Raw genomic sequence first — 19,105 nt, forward strand, 5'->3', positions numbered from 1 at the left:
TAATTTGAAGTTGCATATTTTGAATAAAGACGTCTTTTTGTTTTGACAACGAAAGCTACCAGTTTTATGTACTAACGTAAACTCTCGTCAACAGTTCTTTAAATTTTATTTTTCCTGTAATGATTAATATATATAAACTTCCATATTTGTAAGAGATGCGACCGGAATAAGACCATAGTATCATTTATCAAACATTTACCTTTATACAATCCCTAAATATTGCATAAACTGAAAGTTATATCCATCCATGTATGAAAATTGCAGTTTTGTGACTTGTTCGAGCAATAAGGAGATTTAAATAACTGTTAAAACATCCCTCGTTACATTGAAGCAGTAACCTTTTTATCATGAATATTCATGCATATCAAAAATATCGAACCAATTAAAAGTCATTATTCAATTTCTCTCGTGTGAAAAATGAAAATGAAATTTTGAATTAAAAAATACGTGTATAAGTTAGATACCATCAGGGTTTGAAGACTACATTGCTGTGGTGAAATAAAAAAAGTGATATACTTGGACATTATATACTGAAACAGGATTAAAATATACAAACCAATATAAAAATATAGTGAAATTAAAGATATATATATATATATTTCGTTTTCGGATAACAAGCCAAACATCAAAGTAAGTTATAATTTCTTAACTTTTATCTCCCTCCCCCTTTATTCCACAGAAGACGATTATGACGTGACTTGCTTTTAATGATAAAAATCTTGATTGATATATTATCAATTTGACCATAGTAATTGAACATTCAAATTTGTTACGAAAAAGAGCATTACGTAGTCCCCTCCTTTTGTTAGTACAATTAGTTTCTTTTAAAGTATCTCACCAAATCGCCATTTCAGTGAAATTATCATTCATTTATTAGTAGACGAAAACACATTGTTTAGTACTATAATATTGACGATTTTAAGCCATAGCTATTGTCTATTCTTAAACATCACATGACAACAGAGATGCTTGATTGAGAAACATTACATGCATCAATTTTACTGTCTAGCAATGTAAAAATTAACTTGAAGGTATTTTCTCTGCCACGATATATAATGTTCGTTTGGTATTTGTTGCCAGTTTCTATTTTTTCAAAGACAATTATCATTGGTAGTTTTTATTCACACATTCGGTAGTTTCAAAATTAGACCAATTTCAAAACTGTAAATACATATGGTTAAAAAATTTATATTTGTTTTAAACTCACATATGAATAATGGAATATTTAGGCTAACTGCTCATTAGAGACAGCAACATAATAATATCGGAAAACAAAATAAAAAAAAGGGGGGGGGGGGAAGAATGTCGTTATTATTTTTTTTTAATTGACGTATAACAAACATTTCTTTTGAAACATACATCCCTTGTTGACGACACATGAATGAAATCAACATTTTGAACCGTTATGTTAAGCAATAAATTTCTACAAATTACCAACACATAAAAGTACTTATACAATTTTGAAAAATGGATATTTGACCCATTAACATTTATTGATGTAAACTTCATGTCAATAGCAGCATCACGTCATAATATCTTTAACAGATAACCATCCAGTTAAAACTGCTGTGAAGGTAATTGTCATGTCTTGAGTTAAGTTATAGGTAAATTGTAAATTAAATGGGAAAACGAGATGCGGAGCTTATTATAATGTATCTAGATGAATGGAAAGTGTGAATACTGGTAGTAATTGTCATGTAGGTCCAGATACACACTGTTAAATATATATTTTTAAGTTTTAAGGCCCATTACATGCAATCAGTATGGCAAATTGATAACTAATTCAGGTGGATTAAACTTTCCTTGAACCACACACACCCATCTTAAGAGTTGTTCAAATGAATCTTGTGAAAAATAAATTGATAAAATTTAATTGAAATTGATTTTTTGAAATTCTTATATTATAATTCTATCATTTATTCATCAATCAAGAAGGGTAGCCGAAGTCATAACTTTTTAGTTTTGAATTTATTTTGTGTAAGTTGGATTGACTTAATATTGTTGGTATAAATATATCAACAACTTAAAACATGGAACAAATGGGCATATGCAAAATTAGAAGGTACAAAACAGGCAATAAAAACCAAAGGTCACAGGACCAACAACACCATGCATAGTCAACAACAAAAACGATAAAAGAGTTCAAACAATCATCCAGAAAACTAAAGTTAAAATGTTTCAAAAACCAGTACTCCCGAAATTACATCGTAGAAGCTTTTCGACACACTTCTAAGCCCGTGTATAAACTAGAGGTACTCCAGAACTTACACAAAATTGGTGACTGGGGAAAAGTAATATGGTCATTTTGAGCAATAAAAATCCTTGCCAAAGTAGAGCGTACATTTGGCTGTGAGGGATATACAAGTACACAGTCACGTCCAGACAGAATGGGGATGTAAAATTCGATGCCTCGATCGTGTAGAAAGAGCACCTAGCTCGCTGCAAGTTAAGAACCCTTGCAACCATTTGACAGGTCCGTAGGTGGCCTGTCGCAATGCTGAATTGCTGTATTCAATCCAATTAACTCTCATTTTCCAGTGACAGTATAAATTTCACAGACCATCATCCCAGACGGCCTTAATTACAGGACATGTCTATTGAATTTATCATCAATGTGTTCTCGTCCTGAACATGCATGAAGTATTTGCCACTGGACGTTAAACAAGTATCAATTAATCAATAAACTAATGACACGTGTCGTGTTTCAATAACTATAAATGAAATGTCAATATAAATGATGAAGCATTAGAAATCACTAACCATTAAAAAAACGGATAAATCAACATAAAATAGCTTATCGTTGACAAATTGATAAGTCATCGGTGAATAAATTATCAAACCTTTTAAATTCTTGACCAAATATCGAAGTTTGAAACTGTGAAATATGAACTTTTTTTCTAACCTGTTTCAGTTTGTTTCAAAATCAGCTTCGGCAACTCATAACCAGAGCGAAAATATATTCATGGGTGGTGTTTATGCATAGCAATAGAATCTCAGAACGAATTGCACAGATTACAGCAATACTACGACGTGGAAGTGCACATTTCACTTATCGACTTAAATTAGTCACTGTAGTTTTATATTCATTTGTTTTAGCTGTCCCTGACCTTTTTAATACTCTTTTGTCTCTGGTCTTTTAATTATTCATTATGTATCCAGTTTTTTTTTTTAATTTAATAGGAAATACATTACAGAAAAAAGATTAACCTTTTTTTAAATTGGATTGTTCACACGAATGAATTAACAACACGGTGAAAATAAATGTTGATAATCAGAAAACATGCTATTTGAAAAGTACTCTTAAAGAAAGACACCGATGAAATTAAGTGAAAAATTTTAATTTATAATTTGAAAAGCTATACTTTTAAGATCTTTTAACTGAATACTATAATGGACTAGAACATAGTTGTACATTTCTTCATCTGGTACAACCATGTTCAACTTAGATAAGAAATGAGATTAATTCGTGAAAACATGCAATTGAAATTAATACTTAATCGATTAAGGGACGTGTTAAATTGTAGTATCTTGTGAGAAAATAGATCGAGTGTTCTAACATTTTATTTAATGGACTACTGAATATAGATTATGTAAGAAGAACGATGATGGTGCATAATGGATAGACAACCATTCCCATTTAATCGATATTTTTTTTCAAATTACAAATGAATTAAATAAAACTAACTCATGATGTCTTTTGATTTGATAAAACCACATCAATATATAATTGCAAAAAGATTGCAATGTTGAAATCGCAAACCACTTTCAATTGGTCTATTACAAATATCTGTGATAAGTCACTAAATTCCCACGACATAATTAAACTGTTTACAGTATTATTGAACATAGCCGTACCCGTAAATTTAGAACAAATTCAATGCTTGTGTTACCCATTTGAGTTTTTTTCTTTATGTCTGCAGACATTGAGCTGCTTTAAATGGCATAATCATTATGTTGAGTTTTTTATTTCTCTTTTGAAGTTGAAACGTGTCTAGCATACTAACTTTGAATTATGGTATTTTTTATGAGAGCACTTGACTCCAATCTTAATAATTGACTAGGATTGTTTATTTTCCTACTGAAGGTCGTTGGTTTTCTCAGGCACTTCTACTTCCTCCATCATTAAAAACTGACAACCACGAAATAACATTATAGTGGCGTTAAACATCAATAAATCAATCAACCAATCTCAGGTAGTTGCGTCGAGCAAGATTTTTGTACTCAGACTCGAGAATCAACCAATCAAAATACAGTATTTGGTGTTTCGAGCATGATTTTTGTGCTCCAAGCACTGAGCAAAGTTTTATGACTTCAACCCCTGGTATGCGGCAAAGAACTGTCAGAGCTACCATGCAGTTATGCATCTTTACTCATCGTCTGAAACAATTCCATTGTGCTGCGGGTCTTGTGTTGTGTTGAGAATTGAATGCTTCTTTTTGTAAATTTATTGGGGTGTAAAAGCGTTGACCGAAGTACATTTTGTATGAAGCGCGGAAGCGCTTCATTCTAAAAATGTACGCACGGTCAACGCTTTTACAATCCTATAAAGATACACAAAGAAGCATTCAATACTTATAATTACATTTTTTTAGCTTTACATAAGTCTTACAGGAAATTTTCATTATTATTCCTGATATATGTATAGCACCCTCAGCTATGATTATAAGTAATTTTAAACTTTTGACCATTTTAATTCTTGTAAATACATGTATATGCAGTTGTATTTTAACATTTTCCTACACCCTAGCACATATAAATCATTATATATTTTTTAAAAACTTTATGATGACAATCCTATGAATTAATTATGATATCTATTATTTAGTGATCATTATAACCAAATTCAGTCATCTGTATATAATATAATAAATTGTTTCCCTATGTTTTAAGGTGTTAATAGTTGCTCAAACTATACCCTTTGGGTAGTGCTCCACATTTAATGGAGGAATATACAAGAAACTGAACTGAACTGAACTGCTATGATCATGAAAACACGAATTTTATATATCTTATTATTTAATTCACCTGTGCACTTTATTGTTGGAGCACGTGTTATCATGAGTGAAAAGTTGTATTGAGCAATGCAACTGCTTACGGAATAACACGTGATGTGCAGTTAGCCAATCAGAATAAAATATTATAATGAAACATACATCTAATGTAATTATTTGTGAAATATCGATCACCGAGCAAAATGAAATTCATATTTTACAACTTTTTAGTACTATCACAATCTTGTTAACAATGGTAGCTAAGTAATAAAATTATGAAAATCAAATTTAGTAAATAAACAACTTAATATTATTGGTTTTTGAAATCATGGGCGGCAAGACATTGAAGAACGTTATGCCTCGTTGAATTCTATTTATTCAATATAAGTATACCTTGTTATCTTATAAAGATGTAAACTTTGACAAAATTCACATGTTTATAACGTCTTGGATGAAAAGTATATGAGTAAGACCGTTAAAAGGTGTTAAAATAGATTTTGACATATTCATTAGCTCCATTTATCGTATTGTTATCAATGTCATATTTGGGCGGTGGAAACTATTACATAAACATATTCAACACAAAATGATAGACAGCAATTACCCCTTTACAAAAGGTTTATTAAAAGAAAATTAAAATTAAAATTACGAATAATAAATTAAAAATCATGCATGGTCTAAAGTTTTCTTCCGCCTGATTGATTCAGAATTTTCAAAATAATTTTGACACGTTTTCTCAAGAGAACTTATTAGGATCTCTGATTTGATTTGAAATTTCCGAAATGGGAAAGGGGGGTTGGGGGGGGGGGGGGCGGGTGAGAGAGAGATTGTGTTAAATGATTATCCATATAAAACGGATAATAATAATAATAATAATAATAATAATAATAATAATAATAATAATAATAATAATAATAATAATAATAATAATAATAATAATAATAATAATAATAATAATAATAATAATATTTTATTCAATAAAATATCAAGCATATTTATAATTACAATACACAATATATACGATACATTAAGACAATACTAACACATAATATGGTAAAATATATTGGCATTTTATGAGTGCAGTATCCTTAAGTGTATGAAACAATTTGCTTATATTTTATCAGGGATAACCCATGAAAGCTCTAAAGCTTGTTTCCAATGGGGTCCCTTCATGTAAACGGCTTATAGTGTTCAGCATACAGAAAAAGATAACACACAAATTAATATGACATAAAAATTCATATAAAAAGTAATTTATATAAAAATATGATTAATAATATAAAAAGGAGTCTGATGAAGCCGCACTATAACTTTTGGTTAAGTGCTCTTTGACGCTAATTTTGAAATCCTTTATTTTCTTAATTTTTTTTAACCTTAATTGGCAACATATTCCAATCTTGTATGCCATTAAAATAAAATGTGTCTTTTTGTTGACTTTTTACTGGTGGAAATCAGAAGTTATATTCACTATTTCGTGTAAAATGATGATGTAAATGTCTCACCTTTGTAAAATTTGAATACATATAATTTGGACAATGGTGGTAATAAATATTATGTACATGGTTTAATCTCAATTGTTTAACACGATTTTCAATGTTAACATAACCAATACTATTCAATACATTATGGTCAACTTTTGATCTATATCCTGTGTTTTTTTATAAATCTAACACATTTGTTTTGTAATACTTGCAACTTATCTTTATATTGTTTGCTGACACCAGCATACCATGCAGAACAGGCATAGTCAAAATGACAGTGAATTAAAGCTGTTACTAAAGTCTTTCTTGATTGTTCTGATAAACATTTTGCCTGTCTGTATAGGAACTTCAATCTTGAATTTATCGTTTGAATAATATCATTTAAAAAAAATTCTCCAGAAAGAGAATTATCTATATTAAGGCCTAAATATTTCACACAATTTTGCGAGGAAATCAAAGTTACGAATTTTAGATAATTTACGTTTTGACCCAAACAGAATAGTTTCTGTTTTCCCCAAATGAAGTGATAATTTATTATCAATCAGCCATTTGCTACAAGATTCCAGTTCCTTACCCAGTTTCTCCGATATAACTTCTGGGTTCTTATGAGAGTATAGTATGGTAACATCATCTGCATATAATAAAATTTTGCAGTCTTTTTTTTATCTTAACATCATATACAATAAAAATCAGAATGGAAATGGGGGATGTGACAAAGAGACAACAACATGATCAAAGGGCAGAAATATGAACTTTGACTTTTATCAATTTCCATTGTATTATTATACTTCTTATTAACATTAAAAATTTTGATTAAATGATATCAAATGTCATTTGTGAATTTTATTCAGTATGATGTAAACATTTGTAAGTGTCCATGAAACGTGTCGTAATGTCATGGTTATAATGTTGAATATAAAGACTGCATTTAATTCAGTATACTGTACACATTTTAGTGTTCTTGAAACGTTTCGTAATGTCATGGGTATAACGTTGGATATAAAGACTGCATTTAATTCAGTATGATGTACACATTTTAGTGTTCTTGAAACGTTTCGTAATGTCATGGTTATAATGTTGGAAATAAAGACTGCATTTAATTCAGTATACTGTATACATTTAAGGTCACCAATAGGTCTTCAATGCAGCGAGAAATTCCCGCAAACGGAGGCTGGCCCCTAAACAAATATATTATACTAGTATACACTAGTAAAGACTGCATTTAATTCAGTAGGATGTACACATTTTAGTGTCCTTAAAACCTTACAACAAATCTGCAATGACTAGTCAGAATGTTGGACCACAGAGGAAAGAGCTTCTAGGCTGAAAGAAATGATACTTGTTTCTGCGAAAACTCGTTCTATTAAATTTAAATGCATGCTGTTTATGCACTAAACCCAATCGGTGGTGAACTAATTGATATCACAGTTAAGTAAAATGTTACAAGTCAAACTTATCTTCTGGATAATAGGTTTAGCACTTATTTCTTGTCACTTCTCATCTTTTAGATACTTAGGTGTTGATAAATACTGAGGACTGATCGAACGCATTAGGTCCATTTAAGTTGATTCCCAGTCATATTGTCTGATGCATACCATTCAAAACCGATGATATATAATATGACATTTTATAATATTAAGAAAGAATTTATTATGCAGAACTAACGGTTTGATAAATCATTTCTTAAGTAGAAATCAACGTAAACAACAAGGTAGAGAGACATCGTCTTTTTTTATCAGCCATCAAAGAAAGTTTAACAAGTAGAAATTTAATTCATGCTCAGCTCAATGATATAATATTTTATTATTTCTCACCGAGTTCAACCATTTTATGATGGTTTTATTATTCTTTGTGATTAATTACTCGAGTAATATCGATTTCTTTTAAATCATCAAACACATAAGACGTTTTACTACGCAAATAATGCGCATGCACATTATGTCATGCTTGTAACAGAGGATGATCGGCGGTATTGCCTTTTGCGCAGATTGCGGCTTAAAGCAATCATCAAACAATCAACAAATGAAAGAAGGCGAAAGCATCTGAAAAGTGTCTTGCTCGTTTGCGTATATATACATTTTTTTTTAAATTCATCAAAACCCGCCCGAGCTGTTCAGCGGATTTTGCCTGTACTAATATTTACCACTAATTATCGATATAATAAAGAGAACTCTGAAAGATTATTTTAAGATGAAAGATCATTTAAAAAAAATAAAACTTTTGTTAAAGTTTATTTTTTTTAATTTCTGAATTGAGTCCTTGGAACATATCCCGTACTTTCTACCAGTATGTATTTCTGTGCGACGCATGCAATAGATACACTGTCGTGTCCGATTAGACTTGTGACATCTAAGACTAAGAAAACTAAAATCAGAAAATGATGAAATCTATTTGTTTCTTCCTTATCAAATCCAGATACTTTAAAATATATTCATATCTATGTACAGCACTTTTTTTTTTAAATATATCAAAAGTCACACTCTTAAATTGTCTTTTAAAACAAACTTTTCCGAAACTAGTTCATTGGATTTTGAGATGTAAAGATACACCGTCATGCCCGGAACATTTATGGTCAAAACATTTTCGTATAGATATGTACATTGCTTTTAAATATGTTATAAGTTACACTCTTAAATCATCTTTAAAAACAAATATCTGCAAAAAGTATATCTCAAAGATTTAGTTTTCTTTTGTCACAGATACAGACCATATTAGGTTTTTAGAAAAGTTATTTTTAGTAGACTTGTTAAATGTATATATTTTTTATAGATCTAAGAATATATTGACACCATTTAGACGTCGTAGTGTCAACCAGTTTGTTAAAAGTGTGTTACCATGTACATTAAAACTTGGGACTATTAAGTTTAAAATACTATTTTGTGAAAAAATAAGATTAAGTCTAGGATGTTTGGGGTTATTAGAATTTTCATATACATCCTAACGCATACAAGCGTTAACTTATTTTCCTGCACCATTACCCCAAAGTTTACAGAAATTAGGTTACATAGACCACCACTTCTAATCAAAATTTCAAATGCTGACATCATTTATCTGATATCTCGTGTTTTGAGAATATCATGCTCTCTGCATGTGAAAGAACCACTGAAAAACTATTTTTGAAGGTTCGTTGACTTCATGCAAGTCTAGAATTTTTGCTCAGTTTTCTTCAAAATACCCGTCTTTTTCCAGTTACAGTCATAATTACTCACACTCGAACCCGTAAAAACCACATTGCAGTGCTTACTTATTTAGTGTATTTGTCTTAAATTGGCATCAACACATTTTTTTAGGGGCCAGATGAAGCACACCTCCGGGTGCGGGAGTTTCTCGCTGTATTGAAGACCCATTGGTGGCCTTCGGCTGTTGACTGCTCTTTGGTCGGGTTGTTGTCTCTTGGACACATTCCTCATTTCCATTCTCAATTTCACGAAATACTCGCCACAAGACCTAAAAAAAGACCAATAATCACACTTCCGCCTTGTCAGTTGTGTTTGACATTTTCTTAACTCTCAATTGAAAATTTGTTAATGCGGTAGTGAAATTAAATTGCGAAGTTTAGTTTGTTTAAGTTCTGCATGATCACTTTTGGTTTCAACACCTGATATTAATGAAATAGTTCTTTATAATTGATGACTTACAAGAACATAGGTTGAGACTAGTATGATTCTGATTGTAATTTTCCACTAACTTTCAATGTAACTGACTGGAAAAAACAAGAATTTTAAGATTCTAGTTGCATTCTCTGAATACCAAAACGTTGTTTTCCGGAACTAAAAATAGGACACCATTTTGTACCTATCGCGTGCAGGAAATGGAATATAAATATTTAATTAAATTCGAAACTGCGGTTCGTCTTATGTACCTACAGTGCATAAGTGTAACATTCACTGTTTAAGGTACAGAAGTCGTAAAAATCTAATTGACAAATACAACTGACAGATCTATATTTTGATAATCTGTACCTCGATCAAAAAGTGATGTAAAACTCATCGGTCAATATATTGATTTCAAATGTTAAATATCGTGGATTTGATTAGCAGTATCATGAAAAGTACAAATTTTATTTTTTCAATTAAAGCCGCACCCCTGATTTTTGTTAAATCTCATATTAAATGCCATGCGTACTTTGTACCCATTATAATACGCCTATCTCAATTAAATACATCGGCTACTAGCTCCAGAAACTAATATATCCAATGTAATAGTGCAATATTTAAGGTCGACGTGAAATGTTCAAATACGTATGAGGTACAAAATGGATACTCTTAAAAGGAATGTTTTGACATTTGATCCTAACATAAATGTTAAGTTTATTAAGTCAGATTTACTTTTGAATTTATTTTGCACGACGCAAAGTAATTCATGCCTAATCTGAATGTTGGAGAAATTAAATTCTTATATATAGTATGTTTCTGAAGCAGGGATAATAAATTGTGGCGCGAGCTATTTCCTTTTGTAAAGATATGTTGCAATTGGGTCATATGAAGACTACGTGTTTGAAGAGAGATAGTGTAAAACAAAAATCGGAAATTATAGAAAATAAATATTTCCTCCTATGAAATACTCAAAGGAAAATAAATCTATTATAATAGCTTTTGCTGTCTTCAGTTTTATCTAAATGATCGTATTGATTATACTGGTGTTGTGTAATTATTGCGCCTTTTTCTTTTTCAATTTTAAAGTTATTTATTTGAATTCTCGTATCTATGGTTTGTAACAAGATTGAACAATTAGCTTCCACAGCTTTTTTTTTAATCACATTAATCTTCTTTTGGCATCGAACATTTTATTCTGTTAATGATGTTACTGTATGCAATCTGTTCTGAAGACAACGGCCAATATTAGAGTGTTAGAAGTTTGAGTGTAAAATTATTTCCGTATCAACTAATTTGGACGTTGATGTGTTATTATTTTACGTGTACCTTTTGTCTTATATGGTAGCTTTGATTATGTCAGCGACTGCATGGGGTCAAGAGAGCGTTTGGGTTTGGTTTCTTGCTCACGATGTTACCTATAATCTCTGATTTTTATATTTTGTTTGAGAGCAGACAATTTTCTCGACTTATATTCGATAGTACAGACAACCCAATATACAAAACAAACACTTTATTTGTCAAGCGGGAGATTTAAGATTTAATCCGATGTCAATGGACTGATCATGAAATTTTGAAGAATACTGAATTTACCACAGTTGTCGATATTTCGTAAGGATTATCTCAAAAATACTGTGTCATTTTCAAATGTGAATAATTTAACACCTTCCAATATGTGAACAGTACGGATTAATTTTTATCATATTTTTTTTAACCTAAACATAACGTAACTGCGTTTTAAACAAATATGTGCATTTTCAAGGATTACTTTTTTATATACAAAATCTTGGAATTTTTTTTTAATGTAATTTGGTTATTCTTGAAGGCGTACATATTTTTTTTTGTCTTTTCAAGGAGTTTAAATATTTAGATTTTTTTTAGCAGGACTAACCGGACTTTTTTTTAAAATACCGTTGGATATCAGTATATAAACACTTGCGGTTTTTGGTTATAGTTTGTTTTAATGTCTCGTGTATTAACGTTCACATGTTGTTTAAAGCACAGTTTCATGTGTTTCAATAAAACATAAATCAATTAGTTACAGACAATATAAAACGTTGAATGTGTAGATTCCACTTTATAATACTCTCTCTATCTCCGACAAAGACTATATATACAAGTAACAAAATTATCATTTAAATCATGCCATGAACATATATCAAAGCACTTCGATATTAGGCGAATTATCCCATCGGGGAACTATTTCATCCTAGCAGCGGTAGTGACACAGTGGTAGTAAAACTCTCATGCTACAAATACGCAAGACTCTTGTTTTTGGAATAAATTTAAGCTGGTATCCACATGAACTAAAGTATCGAAATTATGGAAATCTAAAAGAATAACACATTTGTAAGCCGGAATAAATAAATAAAGACATGCTCTTTCGTGATAATTTAGCGGGAGTACTATGACAAATATAAAACTAGATTTTTAAAAAAGCGTCTCTTGCAGCAGTTGTGTATTTATAAAAATAGCTATATATATAGGAAATATGAAAAATTATGAGATTTTGTTTTATATGAGTAAAAGTTATAGATGGGCGGATATGCAGTTTGTAGAACTTTGATGTTAATTTTTGCTGTTAAAGTATTTTGTATTTAAGTGCAGTTCACATTATTTTGAAAGTTCTCGTGCTTGTCTTAAGATTATACGTTTTAAGTATATCGTCTTTTAAGTGTCCCATAAGTCTATTTAGGCTGGGTGTTGATCCATTTCTCAATTTCATGTTTATTGTTTTTTTGAGGTTGATCATATATATACACTATAATAAAATATCTTTTATTTATTTTATTATTTAAATTTTTGTGGTGTATGCAAAATTAACTTTACAGTATTATATAACATTTCATAATTCAAAAACAAATTATTTGAATTTTATTTTAATTGTCGTGCATTTCAACAACGTACAGATAAATATTTACATGATAAACTTAACGATGAACGAAGGTCTACTTATTTATAATAACTAAAGCGAGAAATGTTAAAATTTGAATAATCATCGAATGGCTGATTTTGTTTTATGAGGTACGAATGTCAAACTACAAAACATTTTTCACAATAATTTACTCCAAGCCCAAATCGTTTAAATAAATACATGAAAAACTAAACACTATTTCTAGTTTTATCATAATCATGCCGTCAATATTTTCATTAGAAATCCACAATGATGATCTGTCGTCAATATCTTTATTAGAATGTTTGTGATTGGTCAAGTTGCACTTGATAACAATTAGAAATTGTGGTATGATTGCCAATGAGACAACTCTCCAAAAGAAACCAAATAGCACAGATATTTACAAAACCCATACCGCATAGTTAGCTATAAAGTGCTCCGAATGAAAAATGTAAAACAATTGACAATCCAAACGACTCGACGGCCTTATTATGTATAAAATAATGAATAAAAAACAAATATGATACTAGTATACAGTAACAAACGACAACCACTAACTAACAGGCTCCAAACTTAGTACATACATGTACAGAAGTTGTATGGCGACAACCACTAACTAACAGGCTCCAAACTTAGTACATACATGTACAGAACTTGCATGGCGACAACCACTAACTAACAGGCTCCAAACTTAGTACATACATGTACAGAACTTGCATGGCGACAACCACTAACTAACAGGCTCCAAACTTAGTACATACATGTACAGAATCACGGTGGCGGCAATAAACGAGTTTGCTGTCGCCAAATTATCCCCCTAACCTGTGACAGTGGTGTAACGGCACAATATAAGAACACTTAATGTATAGACAGAAATGTCAAGATCGAAACCTTCTCAAGTCTATATGATTTAATTTAGATTTAACAACGACTATGAAAGACGTGCTAGAGCGAAAAAAAAAGACAACCACTGACTTAGTTGCTCTGACACATTTAAATAGCCTCGATTTGTTGACACCAAGATGACTTTGGTTTAGTGTTAATGTGTTGACTTGCTATTTCATTGAGGCACTCACATATATACCCGAAATGCATTTTGAAAGACAGATTAAACTTTATTTATTTTACCGAAAATAGAAAATAACTTGAGTTACATGAAAGTAGTATTCTAGTTTCATTTTGCAATTTAATTTAAGGACCAACATAACTTTTTAATCTGGGAAAATATATTTTTGAACAAGTATTTTCTTTTATACGATAAGAATAAAACATAAGTTATGCAACTACTGCAACCTATCCTTTTTGTAAGAATCATATTCATCAATCATCCTTTTTATATCGAAATCCTATATTAAAATAATTCAATGATCTGCATCAAATTTGTACGTTTGATCGCTGATTTATAGGGTGTAAATTTTGACTACGCCCTTCATTCACAATCTGTTTTCCGTTACGCACAAATCGTCGTACATTCAACTATATAAAACATTTCGGTTACAAGTCAGACGTGATTGGATTATTTAATCGGGAAATATTGAGAAAGGTACCTTATGACATTGCAAACTTTACTGTTATAAAAAAGCATGAACACGAGTATGCGAAGTGATAACCACAGTACATGCCTGTGTAAAACCACATCGTGTTATATGCTCCTTTCAACTCACGAATGACTGAAACAATTCAATTGAAAACATCTGTCTGGTTAAGATAGTAAAAGTGCAACTTGACCAATCACAAACACTACTTTTTTCATTGGCCTTTTGATGAGTGATGAATATAAAAAGGATCGGAGATAAGAATTTGTGCAGAATTTGAGTTACAGCCGATTGCATTGCGTGTGTAGGTAGAGGCAATATCTTTGGTTAGCTTGCTTGCTAGCTGAAACATGAAGTCATTATTAGGTTAGGTAAATTACCCTCCTTTAAAAGTAGACTAGTCCGACAGATAACCAAACTATCTGTCTGTAGGAATATGCTACTTTAAAGGAGGAAAGTATACCTTAACTTATAACGAATTCACGGTTAACACAGTTAAGCTAGCAAGCAAGCTAACCAAAGATATCACCTTTACCTACACACGCAATGCAATCGGCTGAAAAGCAGTTTGAATCTTTACGCACATTCTATTGTTTGTCTGTTTGTCTTCTTTCATTTTTAACCAGGCGTTAATTGTCTGCTTATTTTCGATTTATGAGTTTGACTGTCCCTCTGGTATCTTTCGTCCCTCTTTTATTTGAATGTTGGATTAAGTCCTTTTTTGACAATTTTGTTTAAATGAAAGGAAGGCAATAAACTACCTCTAATGCTAATTTTTTTGTCATGTTTGCACTAGTGCAATTTAGAAAAATCGTATATCTACAAATAGAAACGGGAACTTTATTTCAATGGCTTATATTGAAAATACTTTATATCGAAAGCTTGTTTTGTTACAGTTATTCCTTATCATAAAAAGCTTATTGCCGAGCTTAGTCGTGTGTAACAAATATGCTTCGCATAACATGCGCATGCACAAAGCTCAAATAGCCTACGGTTGGTGACCTATGATGGCTATGAACACTGGTGGATTGTTGTCTCCATTGCAATCATACCACGTCTCTTTTTTTATATATGAATTTGACTCCTATATACAGAACAAATACCATCATCTGGTTCGCTCGAAAGCAAAACTTTAAGAACAGTTTAAGCCTCCGAAAGATCAACACTGTCTGTTTTTGTAACCTAAGTTTGATCTTATGATGAACTAGAAATTTTGGGTAGAAAAACTGTTTTACTGAAAAGCCTAGCTACCTACGACCATCCTCGTCGCTTTATGCGAGATGTATGAATGTGAATAGCTTTTTTGGGTGGCGGGAGGGGGTGGAAGGTCATATCCATAGCCTTGAAGTCACACCGTCAAAATAAATGAATTTGGTTTTACATGTTGTCTAAACATATAATTTTTGTTTATAGATTATAAATACTGCGTTTACATTTTGCATATCGCGTGCAAATCTATCCCAGACTTGAGAAAGTAACCACTATTAAATATTCAATAACCCGCCGATATAAAACCACATAAATGACTGATTGGCGCTAGGGAAAACAAAAGTTAATTAGAAAACGCTCGTTCTTGATTGCAAATCAACAATAATTTCTGTTTGATATTGAAGGTAAAGTTTAACATCTGTAAAATATTAAAAGCAGTTACTAGTATATATTTATTTTAACAGTTAGACATGAATGACTTTGAAACACAGCAACAATTTTTCCATTAACATTTCAAGAGAATAATGCACATGGTTTAGGATATCATTAACTAGATGATATAGTTACGGTTATTTTAAATTGACTGTCTCTGTATTGGCCCTGTTATAGATTCGAGGTTAGCTGTATTGGACCCGAGACTCGAAGAGTCACCAATTTGGTCATGCTTATTTATCCGTATTAAGGCTGAATCGCTCATATCAATTAATAATATGATATTATTACGTAACTATTTCTGTATTGGCCTTGTTATTGGTCCGATGCTTGCTGTATTGGCCTGAGGCGAAGCCGAAGGCCAATGCAGTTGGCCTCCGACCAATTACATAGCCCGCATACAGAAATACACGTAATAGTATCTTTATTAATTAACTACAGTCTTACAATACTTTTTTTAATTTTATTTGACAAGAGATAAACATTTTTACCTTGAAGTGGAACAATCCAAATCTCAGTTTCTTTTAATAAGATGCAATAACAAATGATCTGGTTTTGTTTCCAGGTGTCTTCAGCATTTGCTCATCTGATGAATTTTTCTACCCTTTCCAGTCACTATGAAGTGTTACAACTTAAATTTAGACGCAACACATAAATAGTGATTGGAAAGGTACTGCCATTACATGTGTTAATGCAGATATATAAAAAAAAAAAGAAATAATAATGTAGGAGTTGAAAATGATACAACTATCCATAATCCAAATGACCAAAGAACGAAAATTGTACAATTACAGAATGCATATGCCTGGTTCGGGTTTAAAAATAAATGAGTTTACAAAACATTAGAAGCGAAGGTAAACAGTAAATCGATTTGTACCATCGTGAAATGAGGTCGTCAAGAAATGAACTTTGTGATAATCTACTCGTTTGCCAAACCTGAAATAATTCTATTGTCTGATTTCAAAATGCCTTCTAAATGAATGTGACCGTCTTTAGCATGAATTATATGCCATACTGAACGTTTCAGCATGTTTATGGTGAGTGGATGGAAACTGCGTCTCTCAAACAACTGTTTACTTTCAGCTTGTGTTTATCATGATTTTCGATCTAAAATCAAGAGACGTTCCGAAATCCTGTATTGGCCGGATCATAACTCGGCCAATACAATTCAATTCAATTCAAATATTTAATGTCATATAAACTCTGAACAATAAGTTTGTGACAAATAATATAAACATACACAAAATACATTTAACAAACAAAAGCATGAAAACAAAAAAGCAAAAAAGCAAAACAATTTATCTATATGTTATATAAATATATTTTATAAATAAATCAAGAGTCCCCTGTCCTCAGTTCTAATGCCTGTTTAAAATAGGACCCTAAGCTTTCTACTTCTTTTGAGGTTGAGGACAAAGAAGATGTTTAATTTTTTCATTTTTTTGCCAGGACATAAAATCTAGCATATGTTTAATTACATTTCCTATAAAGTTATCTCTTAGTTTAGCAATTTTTTGCAGTATAAAATAAAATGGGCTTCATCCTCCATTGTAATACAGAAAAACATCTATATTGGCCGAGTGATTCTGTATTGGCCGAGTTGACACCTTATATTGCATAGGCAGTTTTCATCATATTAAGTCCAATAACAGTGTAGTTAATTAATAACAACTTATAAAGACTCTTTGTCAATACATAAGATAAGTTAAAATTCTTTGGAAATAGTTTTCCGTATCGATAAATATTCAACAGAAAAATATATGCCTCATATACTTGATACCTCTGGGCATTGACATTTAATCTTCGTAAACGATTTTTAATTTGAAAATATAATTTTTGTTAAGGCAGATTACACAACGAACAAAAGTTGTATTATGCGTAAAAATAAGACTATTGAAATATCCTAACATCATCTTTTTAGACAAATACGTGTCAAGCACAACCATAAAGTACGAGCTGTAGTAGAAAAACTTCAAAGTAACGGATACTTATATCATTAGTTTCAAATAGAATTCGTTTTTTTTAAATACCAATGTCGTTGACTTGAAAAATGTCGTTTGATAAATCAAAATGTTTACTACTCTTCAAATTTTTCGCGTGCAAACCACAGAGAATTCACATGTAGACGATAGAGTCGTGCACACATCAGTTAGAACCTCTGTTTGGTTTAAACGAAATAGAACAAGAATCGTATTTTGTTCATTATCAGAATTCATAAATTCGTGTCAGCTTATCACACAATTCAAGGTACAAAAATCTGGGTTAACTTTTCAAAGAAAGTAAGAAGAGAAGTAAATAATACGTAATAAATTTCGTTCGTTCAGAGCGCGTTTCTGAGTTTTCCTATCTCAAGAGCACTTAGTTACAGACAATCATTTGAAAGCCAGAAAATAATACAAACCGAAACAGTTAAATAGCTATATGACTAATAGCTACATCCATCTTAATTCAACTTTGCCTGAAGGAGTTGAAATCTTTGTTTCTTACTTATTTCTTACATTATAAACAGACAGTTTAAGAAAGATTTGTTTTAAATCATGACATTACCGAATTACTGAATACTGCGCTGATAATACCCTCGGGGACTAATAAACCAACAGCAGCGATATCGACTCAGTTCCGGCATGAAAACTGGTGCTATCATAAATGAAAATAACACTTCATAGATTCCGGAGCACCTGAGATCACCCCAGTTTTTGGTGAGGTTCGTGTTGCTTAGTCTTTAGATTTCTATGTTGCGTCTTCTGTACTATTATGTGTCTGTTTGTCTTATTTAGCCATGGCGTTGTCAGTTTATTTTCAAACTATGAGTTTGACTGTCCCTCTGGTATCTTTCGTTCCTCTTTCATGTGCCGAAAGCACTTTTCTAGATTTACCTCCTTCAGAAATGCTCAAACTGAATATTTGATGCCAAGAATGTATAAGAACTGAATCAGTTGAAGAGCTTTATGACCAAAAAGAAGAAAATATA

General features: G+C 31.2%; 1 protein-coding gene across 2 annotated transcripts in view; it reads left to right on the forward strand.

Moving 5' to 3' along the window:
• Nucleotides 1–433: 433 nt before the first annotated feature.
• LOC139492473 (integumentary mucin C.1-like) overlaps nt 434–19,105 on the forward strand; it is an 85,335-nt gene continuing 66,663 nt past the window's right edge. Inside the window, exon 1 of one of the 2 annotated variants that reach the window (XM_071280652.1) lies at nt 434–630. The gene's annotated coding sequence lies outside the window, so the exon portion shown is untranslated. The remainder of the gene's footprint in view (nt 631–19,105) is intronic. The other variant, XM_071280653.1, reaches the window with a different exon arrangement.

Source organism: Mytilus edulis, chromosome 10 (genome assembly GCF_963676685.1).
Source record: "Mytilus edulis chromosome 10, xbMytEdul2.2, whole genome shotgun sequence".
Classification (NCBI taxonomy): Eukaryota; Metazoa; Mollusca; class Bivalvia; order Mytilida; family Mytilidae; genus Mytilus; species Mytilus edulis.